Consider the following 18,668-nt stretch of genomic DNA (forward strand, 5'->3'; position numbering starts at 1 on the left):
ATAGCAAAGGGTGTAAATATGTAACTGATTGAGTAGGAAAATCTTCAATATTCAGTAAATATTCATTGGGTACCTCCTATGTACACAACACTGTGAGAATCAGTAGTAAGAGATGTAATTAATGTTTATTAAGTACTTGCTATTCTAAATTCTTTACCTAACTCATTTAATCCCCCTTTCCCATCTATCTCTTTTTCTCTCCCCCCTTCTCTTGGAGATAAATAATAATTATGATCATCAACATCAGCTTCATCCCCATCTTCCATTTGAGAAAACTGAAGCCTAACTGAAGTAGCTTGCCCAAGGTGATAGAGCTAGTGAGCGACAGAGCCAAGTTCTGAACCCTGGCAGTCTCATCCAGTCTACACATTCAACTACTATGCTATATTGCTCTAAAGCAGAACCACAGGGAGCCACAGGAAACACTTCAAGCTCCTTAGCTTTTACGCTTTATTTGTGTAGCTCTCACTGCCTGAAATGACTCCTAGTTTAGGACTCACCAGTTCCATGAACCCTTCCCAGATTTCCCTCAGGAACAGCTGTCTACTCCCTTCTCTGGTCCATCAAGATATCCTGTACATATTCCAAATTCTGTACTTATCAGAACTATAACTATTTGTCTGCATGTTTGCTCTTTTTGTGTTAGGCTTGGCCAAGAATCCAGCACACAGTAAACAGCCAATAGAGTAAATGATTAACCTGTCACTGGAACATTACAATTTAGTTGAAGTAGTAGTCTGAATTCTATTGGTATAAGTATTTGTGTTTGATAATGGCAAATAAGAATAAAGATTACCCTAGCAAAGGTTGCTAAATTATGGACTGGGGTGAAGATAAGGCTCAAACCTGACTCTGATGGACCTTAAAGGATGGGAATGAATCAGATAACTGGAGAAGTGGAGAGGCAGTTTGGGGCCAGATGAGCAGGAGCAGGGGCTTCGAGAAATTAGTGCCTGAGGCAGGTGTGGAGGGTGGGCAGACCGTTTAACGGCAAGCTAAGGAGCCTCAAATGTATTCTTAGGGCACTGGACAGTCTTGAGCATGGAAACATGATCAGAAAAGCGAGGCAGGAAAAATAGTTTTGGCTGCAGGAAAGACAAAGGTGAATAACAAAAAGTATATAATATCTAGATTTTGAGAGTGAAACCTACTCAGAATCCTTTTTTAGTAAGGAAAAGGGCAGCTGAAACATTCACCACCTGCTGAAAAAGCCTTATGTCTCCAATAAGCAAACTATTACTAATAGTTTTTAATGTACATAAAAATTCATTAAACATTTATTGCTGCTTTATTATCCTATGGGCTAAGAATACAGAATTCTTATCTCTTCAGAGATAAGAATCTAAATTTTTGAAAATGAAATACAGAATATGGATTAGAGAAGAAACATAAAATGATCAAAAGTTTGTACGTGAAGGTCAGAATGAGAGAGCTATTATTCTTATATAATATGATCTGTCAAAATAAAAAAAAAACTTTTGCTCAAAAATAAATGATACATTTTTCTGATTGTATCAGAAAATGAGAAAGGACATTAGAAGTAATCTAATCCCATAGCATTTTAGAGATGAGAAGAATGGGAGGACCAGAGAAGTTAAATGATCAGCTCTAGGTCACACAGAAAGTTGTCAGTAAAATATGGATTACAAATCTCATCTTCTAACTATGGTTGACTGCTTTGCCTCTGCTGCTTTTCATAAAGCTATAAATATGATTACACTAGAAAAATAATTCTGGTATATTTTGGCATAAAACAAATTATGAGTCTTTAATAACATCTATGTAAACTTTAAAAGATTAAAACAATAGAGCCAATGAAAATGGATCATTCATTCATTTAGCAGCCTATATTAACTAAGAACCTAGCCAAGGAATGCAGGAATGGATGAAGGGTTTGGATATAAATAATGGAAAATGGCAAGGCATGGTGGTTCACACCTGTAATCCCAGCACTTTGGGAGGCTGAGGCAGGAGGATCGCTTGAGCTCAGGAGTTTGAGACCAGCCTGGGCAACATGACAAAACCTCATCTCTTAAAAAAAAAAAAAAAAAAAAATAGCTGGGCATGGTAGTGCACCTGTAGTTCCAGCTACTCAGGAAGCTGAGATGGGAGAATCACTTGAACCCAGGAGGTTGTATTTTGGATATGCTGAATTAAATATAAAATTAATGTCACCAGCATTTTTAATTTCTTTGTAAAAATGTAGCTACTAGAAAACTGAAAATTACATACATGGCTCATATATTTCTATTGGACAATGCCACTCTGGAGAATGAGCAAAGATTAACCTGCTGTGGGCTGGTGCATGCCTAGGAAGGCCAGGAGAGAGGACAAGGTGGGATCTAACCATTAAAGGATAAGAATCTGAAGATTTTTTTTTTTTTTTATTAAAGACGAATTTTCAGGGAATCATGAGGAAGAAAGTCTCACAGAAAAAAATGTGGGTAGTTATCCATTAAAAACGTTTCTCCCATCATCTTTGGAACTTTGGGCATATCAGGTGATGCCTTGGGCAAATCAGGTCTCCTTCCTCCTGCCACTGAACTAAACTTGCAGTTTATCATTCTGTTTGTTCTCTGTGGAACTGTGAGCCAAGTGAAGTGCAGATGGATGGCTTCTTAGAATAGAACTGAAAGCATGCCAGTACTTAAGTTAGAATAGCATCCACCTTCAGTGACCACAGTTATGTGAACACCGTAGGTCCTCACGCGTGAGGTCACTATATTATAGAAGCAGCTCTCTGGATAATTATTCACACACACACAAATACACACACACAGACGAATGTCATCAGAGTTTTTTAGTGTAAAACACTATTTCCATGCATATCTTCTGCTGCATAGTTTCTTTAATTCCTGTATATGTCTTTTAAATAAAAATGTGGGCCTCATCTATATTACACCAACCTTGAAGACATGAATTGCAGACAAATTTTCAGAATAACTTCATGGCTATCAAACTGGCTAGAATTGAAATATCAAGGTCAACCCTGCCATTTTCAAATTATCTTCAGCCTTGGTGATATAACAATAATCTTAATTAAACAGACTTCTAAAAACGAAGTGTAAGTCAAGCTTGAACCATCACTATTTTCAGAGTATACTAAACAGCTAGTAATACAAGTATAAGCAATAAATTATCCCTGATTTTTATAATAATGAGAAAAAAGTTCTAGAAGTTAATTCCACTTAAAGGTGTTTCGATAATTAATAATTTAATTTTTCTCATGTCCAATGTCATTAAGGAATTTGGTATATTCATTACTTTCTAGGTATATACATTTCAATGTTTCATTACTTGAAACGTTTCATTTAATCATTCACTTATTTACTTATTGCAGTGTTCCTTTATTGTATTGCAGTTATTTGTCCTGACGGTTTATAGTTCCTCAATTAAATGGATATTTTAGGTATTCTGGTTTTAATTACCTAGGAGCAAACTTCAGGTTTTAAAATTGCATTTGGACAGAGTGCTATTCCTATAAATTTATTTATAGGCTGGTTTTGCTCTTGAGTTAATCAGAATTTGTGTCACTTACATAACAATGGTGACTAGTGTGACATTCTCTAATGTAATTTTGCTAAAAATTTTCTTAAAACCCATTAATACATAAGAGCAGATGTCTTTAGATACCCCCTTACAGACTCTTTAAGATGACTATTTGTTCTTTTCACCTGAAAGAACCAACACAAAAGAGCAAAAATGAGTGTCAACTCTTTCTTTATTTCTTTCTCTCTTTTCTTTTTTTGAGAAGGAGTCTCACCCTGTTGCCCAGGCTGGAGTGCAATGGTGCCATCTCAGCTCACTGCAACCTCCGCCTCCAGGATTCAAGCGATTCTCCTCCCTCAGCCTCCCAAGTAGCTGGGATTACAGGCATGTGCCACCATGCTCAGCTAATTGTTTTTTTTTTTTTGTATCTTTAGTAGAAATGGAGTTTCACTATGTTGGCCAAGCTGGTCTTGAACTCCTGACCTTGTGATCTGCTGGCCTCGGCCTCCCAAAGTGCTGGGGTTACAGGCATGAGCCACCATACCCGGCCTGAGTGCCAACTCTTTTTACACCCCTTAAAAATATACTCATATACAGATAAATGGTTATAAATGATTAAAAAACGTAGATGAGGAAGACTGGAATACGGCCTTCATGAGGGCAGAAATTTTTGCCTATTACATTCATTAGTACAATCCTAGAACTCAGAAGAGTCCTTGACCCTAGCAGATGCTCAATAAATATCTGTGTATTGAATGGCACATAATGGACACTCAGAATATAAATGTTTAATGACTGAATAATTCATGGAAATGATTAGGCCATTAGTTAATAACAATATGCTACATGATCATCATTTCACTGTATGCTACTGTCAAAGGCATTTGAATCACAGCAACTCCATCTTGAATAGGGGCTGGGTAAAATGAGCCTGAGAGCTACTAGGCTGCATTTCCAGGAGGGTAAGGGATTCTTAGCCACAGGATGAGATAGGAGGTCAACACAAGGTACAGGTCATAAAGACCTTGCTGATAAAGCAGCATGTGGTAAAGAAGCCAACCAAAATCCACCAAAACCAAGATGGTGATGAAAGTAACCTCTGGTCATCCTCGCTGTTCATTATATGCTAATTGCAATGCATTAGCATGCTAAAAGACACTCCCACCAGTGTCATGACACTTTACAAATGTCATGGCAATGTCAGGAAGTTACCCATATGGTCTGAAAAGGGGAGTAACCCACATTTCCAGGAATTGTTCACCCCTTTTCTGCAAAACTCATAAATAATCCACTCCCTGTTTAGCCTATAATCAAGAAATAACTATACGTATCCTTAGTCTAGCACCTCGAGCTGCTGCTCTGCCTATGGAGTAGCCATTCTTTTATTCCTTTACTTTCCTTTCACTTCACTCTAGGAACTTGCACTAAATTCTTTCTTGCAAGATCCAAAAACCCTCTCTTAGGGTCTCGATCTGGACCCCTTTTCTGGTAATAGTACAATATGAATACTTTAAATGGTGGTTACCAGGAAGTCTTAAATGTTTATGACAAGTAGGTGCTTAGTAAGTTTTCTTGAATATATGAGTGAAGAAATAAACTAGAAAGACTGAGTCACAATTTAGAAAATAAGTCATGAGGTGCTGAAGGCCAGAACTGCCCAATCTTCTTTTTTATAAACCTCCTGAATGCAAGTTTTAACACAGTCTCAAAAAAGTTGTGATCAGTTTCTCCAAAGTTACATACTGAGACTAGGATGATAATGAGCTACCCACTCAGGATTCTGCAAGGACCAGAAATCTTTTCTTACTTTACATACTTTCAAATACAAAATATTTTAAACTACATGGTTAATTCAACCTTGTGGACTGGATGGTCATCAAAATGAATATGTAATTATTTCAACATACTTGCATTTCTATTTTTTTTCTTTTTGAGATGGAGAGTTTCGCTCTTGTTGCCCAGGCTGGAGTGCAATGGCACAATCTCGGCTCACTGCAACCTCCCCCTCCTGGGTTCAAGTGATTCTCCTGCCTCAGTCTCCCTAGTAGCTGGGATAACAGGCATGCGCCACCACGCCTAGCTAATTTTGTATTTTTGGTAGAGACGGGATTTCACCATGTTGGTCAGCCTGGTCTCGAACTCCCGACCTCAGGTGATCAGCCCGCCTTGGCCTCCCAAAGTGCTGGGATTACAGGCATGAGCCACTGCGCCTGGCCCCACAGTTGCATTTCTAAATATAAAGTCCTCACAAAGTTTGAAAAGATGATGAGATCAGGGACATTTGAACACATTTTTTAAAGTAAATGGATGTACGGAATATTATGATAGAATACAGTAGTAGTGGTAGTCAAGCATGAAACTCGTAGATAAACAAAAATATACATGTAAAATAAACTCAGTATTTTAATAATAAAGTAAATAGTATCCTAAACAATACACTGATTTTTTAATACTATATTTTGCTGTTGTGACTTTCTATGCATATCCATTTATAAACTGTTACATTCCAACCTGAGACTTTTTTAAAAGTACAACAATCTTTTTAGTTTCAACTTTAATCTGTAAATTAAGTGCCCTAAATCATCTAATAGCATAGCTCTAAATTCATCCTTACCACCACTGCCTATTTAACACCAAAACTATCCATTAAAAAAAAAATAGTTCTTATCTATCAATGCATACATACACTACTTTTCTTAAAAAACAAAACTGACTAATAATGTGGCACCACGAACATGTTATATGCAGACATGGATTGTTCAAAGGGCTAAGAAACAATTATAGCCCCGCCTACTCACAACGCATTCCCCCAAATTTTCATTAGCTTACATCACAGTAAGACTTCACAAAATTTTCATTTGAAAGGACCTACTTTCCTTATGATCTTGCTCACAAAACACCCAAAAGGTGCATTTTGAGAAAATGAAGAAAATGCCATGATGCTATCTATGGCTCCTGCAACACTTGTTTTACTTCCTTTCGAAAGAAATAGAAAGTCAAAGGAGATTTCAAATGGTGGGCAGATGTAAATGGCATTTGCCTGAAAAGACATAAAGCAGCATTCAACAGGGAAGTCCCACCCCACTGAGTCGGTATAAGCGCTCACTCCATCTCTGTTGTAGTTGAAGACAGTGGCTGTCAATCAATCCTGGCTCAGTGGTTAAAGAACCCCACATAGGCTCCTCAGTAGGGTGTAAATGGCTCCAATCGCCGGGGTATAAGCGACTGATTTGCAAGCTGAGGGGCAAAACAAAACAAAACAAAACAAAAAAAACACCAAAAAAAACCCCCACCTTGTTTCTTCCTCACACAATCTGAAATCAATACTCTAGCCTGTTGTTCTACCTTCTAAGAGGTTTACAGTTCTTGTAGGCCATCATTCCAGAGTCACAGAAGGCACAAAACTGAAGCATGTCACCCAGGTTAAGAAGCTGAAGACTTTGTGCTGATTTTCAGTGATTATTGCCATTAAAATAGAGTAATGAGATAAAGTTTTGCCAGAGCCAAACACACACCATGGTGTTTTTGTAAAAGCATATACAAGAACCGAACTCCAAGATGACAGCTCCATCAAGCAGCAGTCACCAAGAATGCTGTTCTGAATTCAAAGGCAACCCTGCTAACCACTCTTTCTGAGTAAATCACTTAACCTCTTTTACACCTCAGGTAGTTCATTGTGCACTACCTCACCATGGGTTGCTTACCAAGAAAACGTAATAAAAATAATTGGGGAGCTCTTTGAAGACATAAAATTGCTGTGGAGAAAATCAACTGTAAATTTAAGTCTGCGCTCTTGGTGAAGAAGTCTCCAAGTGAGCTAGTCTTGATGAGGTCTTCTTTGATGATTTGGACTGTATTGCTCTTAGTAGAAAGAGGCTCTGTCCCTTCCTGATGGGTACTTACGTACCCAGTGGCCAAGAGGAATGGACTCAGGGTTGGGGCTGGGGGCCTCGCCCACCAGGCATGAGAGGTAATTTGCGCTTCCCTGGCTGCCTCGGTACCATGCCTCTGTAGTTTTGCTTCAGGGATGACATGCTTCAGCTCAGGCTGCTGCGCTTAAGTCCTACTATAGTCAGAGATTTGGAGCTGGGAAAAGAGGGCCAGCTTTACACCCTCCTTAGCCAAGAGGAGAGGAGGAAGGGAGGGAGGGAGGGAGGGAGGAGGAGAGAGAGAGAGAGAGAGAGAAACTCTATCAAATAAAATGCCTGTGGGGATTTACAAGGAATCACTCACTTGGGAGCTCAATTAATAATAAAATGTGATGAGCATGTTGATTCTGTGGGTTTTGTTTCCAACACGTTTTCATATCATTTGCTACCTGCTTCATTTCAGAGCATGTCAGGAATGGGTACTCTCCCATTGCAAAGATGGGGAAATGAGTCAAAGTGTCTCACTTGTGCAGCAAGTAGAAGCCAGATGTCAGAAGATGTATGCTGAGCAGATGTTAGAATTTTAAAGTGAGAACTACCTGAATGGCCCCAGCTGAAGACATGGTATTCTAAGAACAGGACGCTAACACCCCACTGAAATCAACTGTTCATTTATTTATTCTACATGACGGGTGCTGTGGGGCACCAGCTTCTTGCAAGACTGCAAAACCGCTTGTGATTCATAAGACGTTTCTGAACAGAAAGAGGCTGGTGGTACCTGACCATTAAAAACAGGCTCATCACTGAGATACTGGGCTCTATGTTGTTTTTTCTTTAATTCCAAGAACTCAGAAGGAGGGACAGAAATGTTCAGTGGATAGCTATGGATGGATGAGCAAAGGGGAGAGGAAATAAGTGTGACATGTAAGCTGATCTGTGTGATACAGTAAGAGAGGAGGATGTTGCCAGGTAGGCCTGGGTCAGCGTCGCACAGGTGTTGGTGCTGGAATGTGTTTCCTGAACATCTGTGCTGAACACAAAAACAGCCAGGACCATGGGGGGAGAAATAACAAGTCTCACATTGCTTTAACAAAAACAACAAAATAAAGCACTATTCCTGTTTGCTGCTGTTTCTGTCATGCTAAATGACATCCCTGTCCCCAGGTTTAGCTATGTATTTTGCCACCTCATAAAACCCCAATCAATCTTCCCTTCTCTCCTGGCACCAAGTTATGAAGCATCCCTGATCTTCCAGACCTAAAGAAAACAGCAGAGAGACGGGGCCCCTCATCAGGTAGAGGTTTCTTTTTTGTCAGAATTTGAGACTAAATACAGATTGGAGTATTCACTTGGGAATTCAACAGAGATCCATCTTAAGGAACATTCCAAATACACAATCAGAAAGAAAGCATTTGTGTGCTTTTTCTGCTCCTAGGAAAATGTAGAGAGAAAGAAAAGGTTACTGTTTCATGTGAACTGATTTCTCCTTTCTCTGTGGTAGGCAGAGAACACATTATCCCACCTGGAACGTGAGTCATCTGTGAAATGCTTGTTTTTAATTCAAACTTCTCCTAACCTGACGAGTGTGTGGGAGACCCAAGGAAGCTGACATACAAGGGCAGATTTATTTTTCTATCAGAAGGGAACTATCAACACAAAGGCCAATAGTAACCCTAAAAATGGAAATGTGCTAACCCTTTCTATTGTCAAGCAAATAAAAAAAAATATTCCTCAAAGGAGGAGAAACGAATGCTCAGACCCTCTAATGGCTTCCCGCCTCATTCAGAGTAAAAGCCCACGTCTACAATGATTCTGTGGGGTCCTACGTGACCTGCTTCCTGTCTCCTCTTTCCTTACTTGGCTGACTTAAGTCTCTTACCTCTCCTTATGATATAGGAGTAAAGAAGAAATTAGGCAGATAGCAAGGGCATGGGAGTCCCAGATAAGGCTTTTCTTTTTAATGAAAAACAGAAAAACAGCCCGAAATCATTTTCTAACAGAGTAGCCCGCAAGCTAGGAGCCTGCATGTGTGAACGCCGGCAGGAACTAAGAACTAGGCGTGTTCAAGATGGCGGCTTCATCTTCCTTTCTCTGCCAGCCACGTGTACTATAAAGGAGCAGACAAGATGGTCCCAATCAACTAGAAAGTCCACTTGCACTGCAACCTCCACCTTCCGGGTTCAAGCGATTCTCCTGCCTCAGCCTCCTAAGTAGCTGGGATTACAGGCAACTGTGCCACCACACCTGGCTAATTTTTGTATTTTCAGTAGAGATGGGATTTCACTACATTGGCCAGGCTGGTCTCAATTCTTGACATCAAGTGATCCACCCGCCTCGGCCTCCCAAAGTGCTGGGAATACAGGCGTGAGCCACCATGCCCAGCATCAAGACATGGCTTTTATTTTATGTTACTATTATTATTATTATTATTGTTATTTTGAGGTGGAGTCTCGCTGAGTCACCAGGCCCGAGTGCAGTAGCACAATCTCGGCTCACTGCAACCTCTACCTGCCGAATTCAAGCGATTCTTCTGCCTCAGCCTCCCGAATAGCTGGAACTACAGGCATGCGCCACCACACCCGGCTAATTTTGTATTTTTCGTAGAGACGGGGTTTCTCCAATATTGGTCAGGCTGGTCTGGAACTCCCGAACTCAGGTTATATGCCCGCCTTGGCCTCCCAAAGTGCTGGAATTACAGGAGTGAGCCACCACACCCAGCAGACATGGCTTTTAAAGTGCTCTGTTTTATCTACTTAAGGCCTGGACTCCACAAATCAAATCTTATGTGTTATAGAACTGTGGGTACTTCCTAATCTCATAACCTCTTCCTACTCATGCTCACGCCCGGAAGGTTATCTATCTATGAGATATGTTGTACACAGGAGAATTCAAGCCCAAGAAACTAAAAATCATCCCAAAGCAGTTTAAAAATCAACAGAGTTGATTTTACTGTAGAGCTTGTTACATCATCCATTTGCTGAATTACCTTTTATGTTGGGTTACTTATCCTTACAATTCAAATGACCTACAGCCCTAGACACTAGAATTTTATTTCACTTTTGAGACAGTCTCATTCTGTCGCCCACACTGAAGCACAGTGGTATAATCATGGCTTACTGCAGCCTCAAGTAACCTAGCTCAAGTGATCCTCCTGCCTCAGCCTCCTAAGTAGCTGGGACCAAAAATGGGCAACACAATGCCTGGCTAGTTGTATGTGTGTATGTGTGTGTGTTAATTTTTGGAAAGATGGGTTTTCGCTATGTTGCCTAAGCTGGTGGCAAAGCCTTGCTTCAAGCAATCCTCCTGCCTCGGCCTCCTAAAGTGCTGGGATTATGGGCCTGAGCCACCATGCCTGGTTGAGTTTTTTTTGTTTTGTTTTTTGTTTTTTTTTTTAAGCAGCCAGGATATACAGGAATCAAGATAATTTAGTCCTCAAAAATAAAAAAGAAAAACCTCTATGAAAGGAAATGACTTGGGCTTTTGTCTATGTAGGGCCCCAAACAACCTGTTGGTCTGCTAATCTGTTAATCAAACAACTGTTTTAACTATATTATGAGAAATAACCACTTCAAGTTATTTTTCTTTTTAGAGAATTGACAACTCCTGTTCCTCCCAAACTGCTTGACACACTACACATGTGGCTGTAAAAGAAAGAATGCTTTAAATACCATGAAGCCCACATCTAAGTACTTAATTATCTGGGAAGCTTATGATGATGGTGATGATGTTTTCCCTCAGTGGTAAATCTAAACCGTGTGTGACAACTGCAAACCACAGCATTTGTTTAGTAAAGCCAGGACTCCCTTGCTTCTCTATAGGCTTAGGAAACATTTCAGTGATGTCTGAAAAATAATAAAATCTTTTACATAAAAGTCCATTATCTAGAACCTCCAAAATATTATATTCAGTGAAAGAAGTCAGACATAAAAGAACAAATATTGTATGATTCCATTTGTATAATATGTCCCAAAAAGGCAAATATATAGAGACAGAAAGTAGATTACAGGCTATCAAGGGCTGGGGGTAGGCATAGGGGATGACTGTAAATGGGTATAAACCTTTCTAGAATACACATGTCATAAAATTATATTGTGATGATTGGATGGCTCTGTAAATATACTAAAATTCATTGATTATACATTTATACCTCATGAATTTTATGGTATGTAAATTACACCTCAATAACACTGTTACTAAAAAAAAAAAAATAAAAGTAGAAGATGGAAAAAAGTCAGTATCTATAAAAGCTTACAGGTTATAGGGTGCAGGGAGGAGAAGCTAGAAGACAATGATGCTATCTCACAGTATTCATCATGCAAATTATGGTTTCTGTTCTTTTCTCCACTCCTATACAATCATGGTGACTCAGGAGAGGGTTACAGGTGTGTCAAAGCACAGTGATAAAAGTACTGAACTCCAGGCCAGACTGCCTAGGTCGGCCACTTACTGGCTCTGTGACCTCAGGACAAGTCACTTGGTGCTTCTTGTACTTTAGTTTCCTCATCTGTAAACACTAGTAATAGTACCTACCTCATAGGGTTGTTGTGAATATTAAATTCAATATATGAGAAATGTTTAAAAGTGTTTTCTATCATTATTATCCCTTTAGCCTTTTGTGTGCTCAATAAAGATCTTGGTTTTCTGTATATGCCAAGATATGAAAATCACTGGGAAACACTGTCAAACAAATTGCACTGCATTATGTCTGAATCATGTTCTGTGACAAGTCATATTATAAGTGGTACTATTATATTATGCAATGTATGTGATAATGTGTGAGAAAAAACTAAGCAGACTACATAAAAGACTTTTTCAAAAATAAGGTTGTACACCACTTAGAAACACATTCTTAAGGATCTATTAAACTCATATTTTCATTAAAATCTGCTAAGTATGAACACTATAAAAGTCTTTTGTCTACTCAATTGTCAGGGTCAAAGTAGAATTGGGTTGGGTGGATTGGTATATCTGTTAAAAATACTGTATTTTTCTTATGCAATGGAGTGTACTCAGCAGCGATCCAAAGTATATATGCAACAACAAAACACGATTAAAAGCTTTTTAATGAAGGCACTGTAAACAGCGTTTTCCTTCTGCTTTAGAATATTTCAAATACAAAATTAGCAAGCCCCAGAGACTGGAATTTCTGCTACAGGAGAGATGAAAGGTTAACTGTCTAAAAAGGAAAGACTATGTTTGACATATTCTATTTAGAAAATAAAAGGGTTTCCTAATAAAAGCAGAGGCCCACTTGATGCGCCTAATGCTCCTTCAGTGTTTGCATACACAACTGAGTAATTAGAAAGCCCCACTTAGGGGGGAAAAAAAAAGAAAGAAAAAAAAAGTGAATAAAAAGCCATTGCAGACATCAGTCCCTTGTTTACTAGGCTTGCTGGAGGCCCCGGAGGTCACTGTGATTGACAGGATTTTGGTGTTCATAGGAGAGTTGATAATGCACACACATCTCTGGAGAGGAGAGCTCCAGAGTCCTGATCATGCTTAACAGAAGGGCAGCCACTGTGGAGAACAATGGAACAGGCAAAGCCTGAGGGACTGGTGGGTGGAAGGATGTTCAAGGATTGCAAATGACATCCCAGTCAATTAGTACCCATTGGAAAACCGAGGTACACCATGTCAAAATAATAATAATAATAATAATAATAACCTAAAAATTCTCAGGGCTAGAATCTTCCTTTGTCAAAGACAAGGTATCCCTGTAGCCATTTCCATTAGGTATACTTCAGTAACCTCAGCTCCCCCAAAGCACCCTTATGAGCTACTGAACATCAAGTCATTTTAGAAAAGCAACACTAGTTCCTACAATGTATGGCAATGTTTTCATTAGGCATAGCTGAAAGGCAAAAACCACAGCTTTGAATCACAAAGCCACCTGTACTTTACCTTTTTGTTATATTGAATTCCTAGAAACTCAATAGAAAGTATTTTCTGTATTTCCAGTTATTGAGAGGAACCATGTTAATTATTCCCAAGGTTCCTCCCATTGAAGATCCCTGTGACCCAAATTAAAAAACAAGATCCAACCTGTTTCATTTGATGTAATGATGTTGAGATGTGTGGTTACAGAGAATAAATCTATTTCTATAATATGTTATTACATTAGTTTAATGAATATGCCTTCAACCAATGAAGATATTCCTCTTCCAGAGACACAAAGGTAGTTGCCACAAGAACTTGAATTACCCTGTCGTTGTGCTTCATTTCCACTTATTAATGAGATCACATATCAGCTGCTGCCCGTGCAAAGTTTTAACCATCAAAACATCCTAATTCTAAAAGTCGGAACCTAGTGAGCAGAGTCATGGTCCAGTTGTTGATTCTGCTTATACAACATCAGTTAAAACTGTAGGAGTACATATGCTGAAATGTAGATTTTTACAAAATGGGCTGTTTACCTTTTCATAAGTCCTTTGCTCAAAAACGCAGGGCCATTTATTGAGGCAAGGGAATAAAAATAATCTTGTCTTGACAAGGTCACACCAGGTTTTCCTAGCTTAATCCTTTTGGAAAACTTTTTCTCACTTAATCCATTTCATCCTGCAGAAAGCCCTGTTCAGAATTTCTATATGATACTGAAACAATAAACAGACATGTAGAGTGTCAAAGTTCTAAGGGAAAAATATACAGAGGTCTTTAAAAGAGTGTCTTCCAAAATAAAACACTGAGAAAACGATTGTTGTTTCTTTGGGGCACAGAGTGAAGCGATCCCCTTGGAAAGCACACACTGCAGAAAATGTAAAATTAGACATCTACTTGAACACCGTGACTTAGTCTAAAAAAACATGCAACTATGCTTAAGTGAATTTATTTGAATATTTTTACTTTAAAAATAAAGTAATTTTAAGAAAAGGAGAGCAGTTAGTGCATTTTCATTCTGAGAGCTTCAAATCACATTAAAATCTTCACAGAAAGTTTCCTTTCCTCTTTGAACTGTAAGCACCACTCTGGCTGGGCCAGGTGGGATGAAGTGGAGCAACAGTGACAAAGCACAATGACTTACTTTCCCATTCCATCCTGATTTCTCATTCATGCTTTGTTTCATTTCTTTAAAAGGGGGAAACAGCCCTCCATTCATTTGCTACAAGGTCCACAGAACCATCTTAGGGCTTACAGGGACAGTGTGTCACCAGGGCAACTGAAATAAACACGAAAGACAGATGTGAAGGCTGGAATTCTTCAAAGGCAAGAGGGTTTGACACTTCATAAATCACTGTGTCACTCTGCTATAACAAAAACTGGTCTTATGTACTGTACCCGAGGCTTTCTCTCGCTGTACTTGCTTGTGGAGTCTGTTTGCATACCACATCTGGTTTGTCACTAAAAGCTTTATAAAGGCTGTGAATCAATAAGAGTGAGAAAAGGGTGGGGCCCTTCGCTCTCAACACAATAAAGTTCTCTTAAGAATTCAAGAAACCAGTTACTAAGAAAATAAAAAACTAAAAAGGTCTTAGGTAAGAAATGAAAATGCTTTCAATTTGAACACATAAAAAAGCACGATCTTGGTTATCTGGCTACTTTCAGTTGGCTATGCTGTTCTCAAGATCACAGGCACAAAATATCGAGCATCTATTTGTATCTGTGTCTAGGTTAGTCCAAATTAACTATTCTGTCTTTCATCTGGTAGGCAAGGGGGAACTCCTAGTGGAGTTCAGTTTATTTAAAAACATAATAAATATTTGTTAGGTTGAACCGAGTAAGTCTGCCATCTTATGATTTTCTTCTGAAGAGGCTACAAGAAGAGCTGGCCTTCAAACTATAATTAGCAAGTTTTCCAGGATGTGTGAGAGTGTTTCTGACTGCTTGGTACCAATCAGATCTGCCTTAAGCAGAGTGAATGGATAGTAATCACTGTGGATCAAGATGTATTTGCTGTTTCTTTTACTAAATTATCTTAACAGTGATAGCTCAGGGTACTTAGCGGTCATTCATACCCTGGTCATGTAGTCAAACGCAAAATTTAAATGTATCATATTAAAGAAAACACCATTTGTGTCTATTTTGAAGGTTCCATTCTCTTACATTTAGTTCATTTAATAATCAGATAAATGTAGTATGATTTGAAATCTAACTTAAAAATAAGCATGTGTCATTTCACCATTAGACCTATACAGATGCTCCTCTGACTTATGATTGGCTTATTTCCTGACAAACAAACTCATTGTGAGTTGAAAATTATTGTATGTAGAAAGTGCATTTAATACATGTAACCTAACAAACATCATAGCTAAGCCTAGCCTACCTAAACGTGCTCAGAACGCTTACATTAGCCTATGGGTGGGCAAAATCATCTGGCAACACAATAAACTTTAGAGTATGTATGTATGTATGTATTTACTTATTTATTTATTTGAGACAGGGTTTCATCTCACTCTGTGGCCCAAGCTGGAGTGCAGTGGCACGATCATGGCTCACTGCAGCTTTGACCTCCTGGGACTCAAGTGATCCTCCTACGTCTCAGCCTCTTTAGTAGCTGGGACCACAGGCATGTGCCACCACACCTGGCAATTTTTTTTTTTTTTTGTAGAGACAGGGTTTCCATACATTGCCCAGGCTGGTCTTAAACTCCTAGGCTCAAACAATCCTCTCACCTCAGCCTCCCAAAATGCTGGGATTCCAGGTATAAGCCACCAAGGACTAATTGTTTACCCTAGTGATTGCGTGGCTTACTGGGAGCTGCAACTCACTGTCGCTGCCCAGCTTCATGACAGAGTACTGTACTGCATATCGCCAGCCTGGGAAAAGATCAAAACGCAATATTCAAAGTATAGTTTTGACTGAATGTGTGTCCCTTTCATACCATTGTAAAGTGCATAAATTGTAAGTTGAAGACCATCTGTATATTACTGTATGCCTTTTTTTCTTTCTTCGTCAGGGTCCCGCTATGTTTTCCAGGCTGGAGTGGGCAGTGACTATTCATGGGATCAGTGATTATTGCACACTACAGTCTCCAACTCCTGGCCTCAGGCAATCTGCCTCAGCCTCTGGATTAGTTAGGACTACAGGCACACCATCTTGCCAGGCATTTTATGCTTTCTTATTCTGTTACAAGAGTGGACAAATCATCCTCATGCACCTAACAATATTATATAGTAGTGGTCCGTAGTATTTTCAAGAATGAAAACCCCTCCATGAAGCAGCTGTATTTCTCTTATCTGAACACTAAAAAGTACAACATGACAAAAAGTACTCTATTGCAGTAACCTTTTATATGCATTTGTACTCACTAGCATATATATTACTGGGCGGAAAATGATGCTACAGGTATTCTAAGGCACATCTGCACATGTTTTATTAGTCACCTATCAAATTTTGTGATACAAGGAAATGGGAAGACCTCTTTGAAATATCCATGGGGTCACCCAGGACTTTATGCCTCACAGAGCCACTAAAATCTATGTCTCCTGGTTCTTTCTTGCTCTCTTTTTTTCTTTGTCTTTTTTTAAAGACACAGGGTCTCCTTCTGTTGCTTAGGCTGGAGTGCAGTAGTGTAATTATAGCTCACTGCAGCCTGGAACTCCTGAGTTCAAGTGGTCCTCACACTTCAGCCTCCCAAGTAGCTAGGATTATAGGCACATGCCACCACATGCAGCTAATTTTAAAAATAATTTATTTATTTTTTTTAGAGATAGGATCTCACTTGAGGTCGACCTGACCTCAAGTGATCCACTTTGGCCTCCCAAAGTATTGGGATTATATGCGTGAGTTTCTATACCTGGCCTCTTTCTAATTTTTCTGGCCTCAGTCCAAATACTACAGCACATTGGAGTCAACTTCATTGACTACCCAGCCACTATCCTCTATCACATTTCTGGCTTTTATGAGCTATATTTTTTATTCAAACTCATCATACTCTCCAATTCTTTTGTTTATTCATTCTTGAATAAAGGCTGTCTGTATCCCCCATTCACTAAATCATGGGACTTTGCCTTGTTAACAAATGGATGGGTATTTCCAACACCTAACCAGGGTTCATCAAATTTAAAGACTATTTAATTTCCACTGATACTCAAGATTCCACAAGAGACAAACTGGCTTAATTTACCAAGTTAATATCAATAAGCTCAATTACTTCTTTTGTTTGTTTGTTTGTTTATTTTAACCAACCATGACCAATCTTCACATAGACCAGACCATATTGCTCCTCTTTTAGCGTGTTCTTACCTTTGCTTTTGAAAGATTTTACATATGCCAGACACCTCTGGAAGGGCCGCTCTCTTAGTATTATCTTGAGCTGGGAAACAGCTATGATATCATTCAGTTATGAAAATCAGAAATGTGTGCTTCTTTTTTTTTTTTTTTTTTTAAGAAATAGTCTCAGATATTCAACTTGTTTGTCTTAGATTTGCTTAAACCCCAAACAATCTGTGTTTAATGTTTTTGGTGTCCCACTGCTTTGCAAGCAGACATACCACTTGCAAATGTGCCAGCCCTTTGTGCAAACACCCAAAAGGCTATATCAGATCCAAAAGCTGTGGCTCACAAGGGGGCCAGCAGGTGGAGAGCAGAAGAATCAGCCATGAGTTTGTGCCTTTCTGCCTGCTAAGAAGGAACACAGTGGTATAAAGAGAGGATTATGGTTCCAGGCACAACTTCAGTCTGTCCAAGAGGCTCTATCGTTAATGGAGAATACAGAGATTACATTCAGTTACCCAAATTATACAAGCTTTCTGTAATGCTCAAAAGGTTTAAGTGCACTTATCTGTCATCCCTTCACTTTCCTTATTGAAATAAATCCCTTTGTAATAACAAATCAGACTTTCCTTCTTCTCCTTATGCAGATGAGCAATGCATGGGTGCTTTTCATATTTGGTTGGTGGGGAAGAAAGACAACAGGTAGCAGAAGCAGACTGTAGATTATCATTTGCAATTAACAATAGGAGATATATCTCCCTTCTTACCCTCCAATTCCTTTCTCTCTACTAATAGAAAATAATTGAACTGCATAGCAATTTAAAGTATCAGGTTGGGTTCTGAATATCTTTAAGGTGGTTCACAATAGCAATTAATAGATTCTTTTTTAATGCCAGTTGTTTAGATCTTGATAATCAACATGTTGGGTTCTTCTGTTTTGTAATTCATGTAGTTAGTCAACCAAAATGATACTACTTAACCTCTTTCCACCCATGCCAATCTTTATTGTAGATGAAGTCACTGAGCCATGCACATTCGAACTTGAAATTATCATGAGTGATTCTTTAACTCGAAGTTACTCACCTATGTTCCTGGCAGTCCAGATTTGCGAGCAAAAATTTCACTGGGAGTAACATAAAGCCATTCCTGGCACCAGCTGTC

At 39.0% G+C, this 18,668-nt stretch overlaps 1 protein-coding gene across 2 annotated transcripts in view; it reads right to left on the reverse strand.

The window, feature by feature from the left end:
• EFNA5 (ephrin A5) overlaps window positions 1–18,668 on the reverse strand; it is a 298,647-nt gene that overhangs the window by 132,333 nt on the left and 147,646 nt on the right. The window lies entirely within an intron of this gene.

Source organism: Papio anubis, chromosome 5 (genome assembly GCF_008728515.1).
Source record: "Papio anubis isolate 15944 chromosome 5, Panubis1.0, whole genome shotgun sequence".
In the NCBI taxonomy this organism is placed as follows: domain Eukaryota; kingdom Metazoa; phylum Chordata; class Mammalia; order Primates; family Cercopithecidae; genus Papio; species Papio anubis.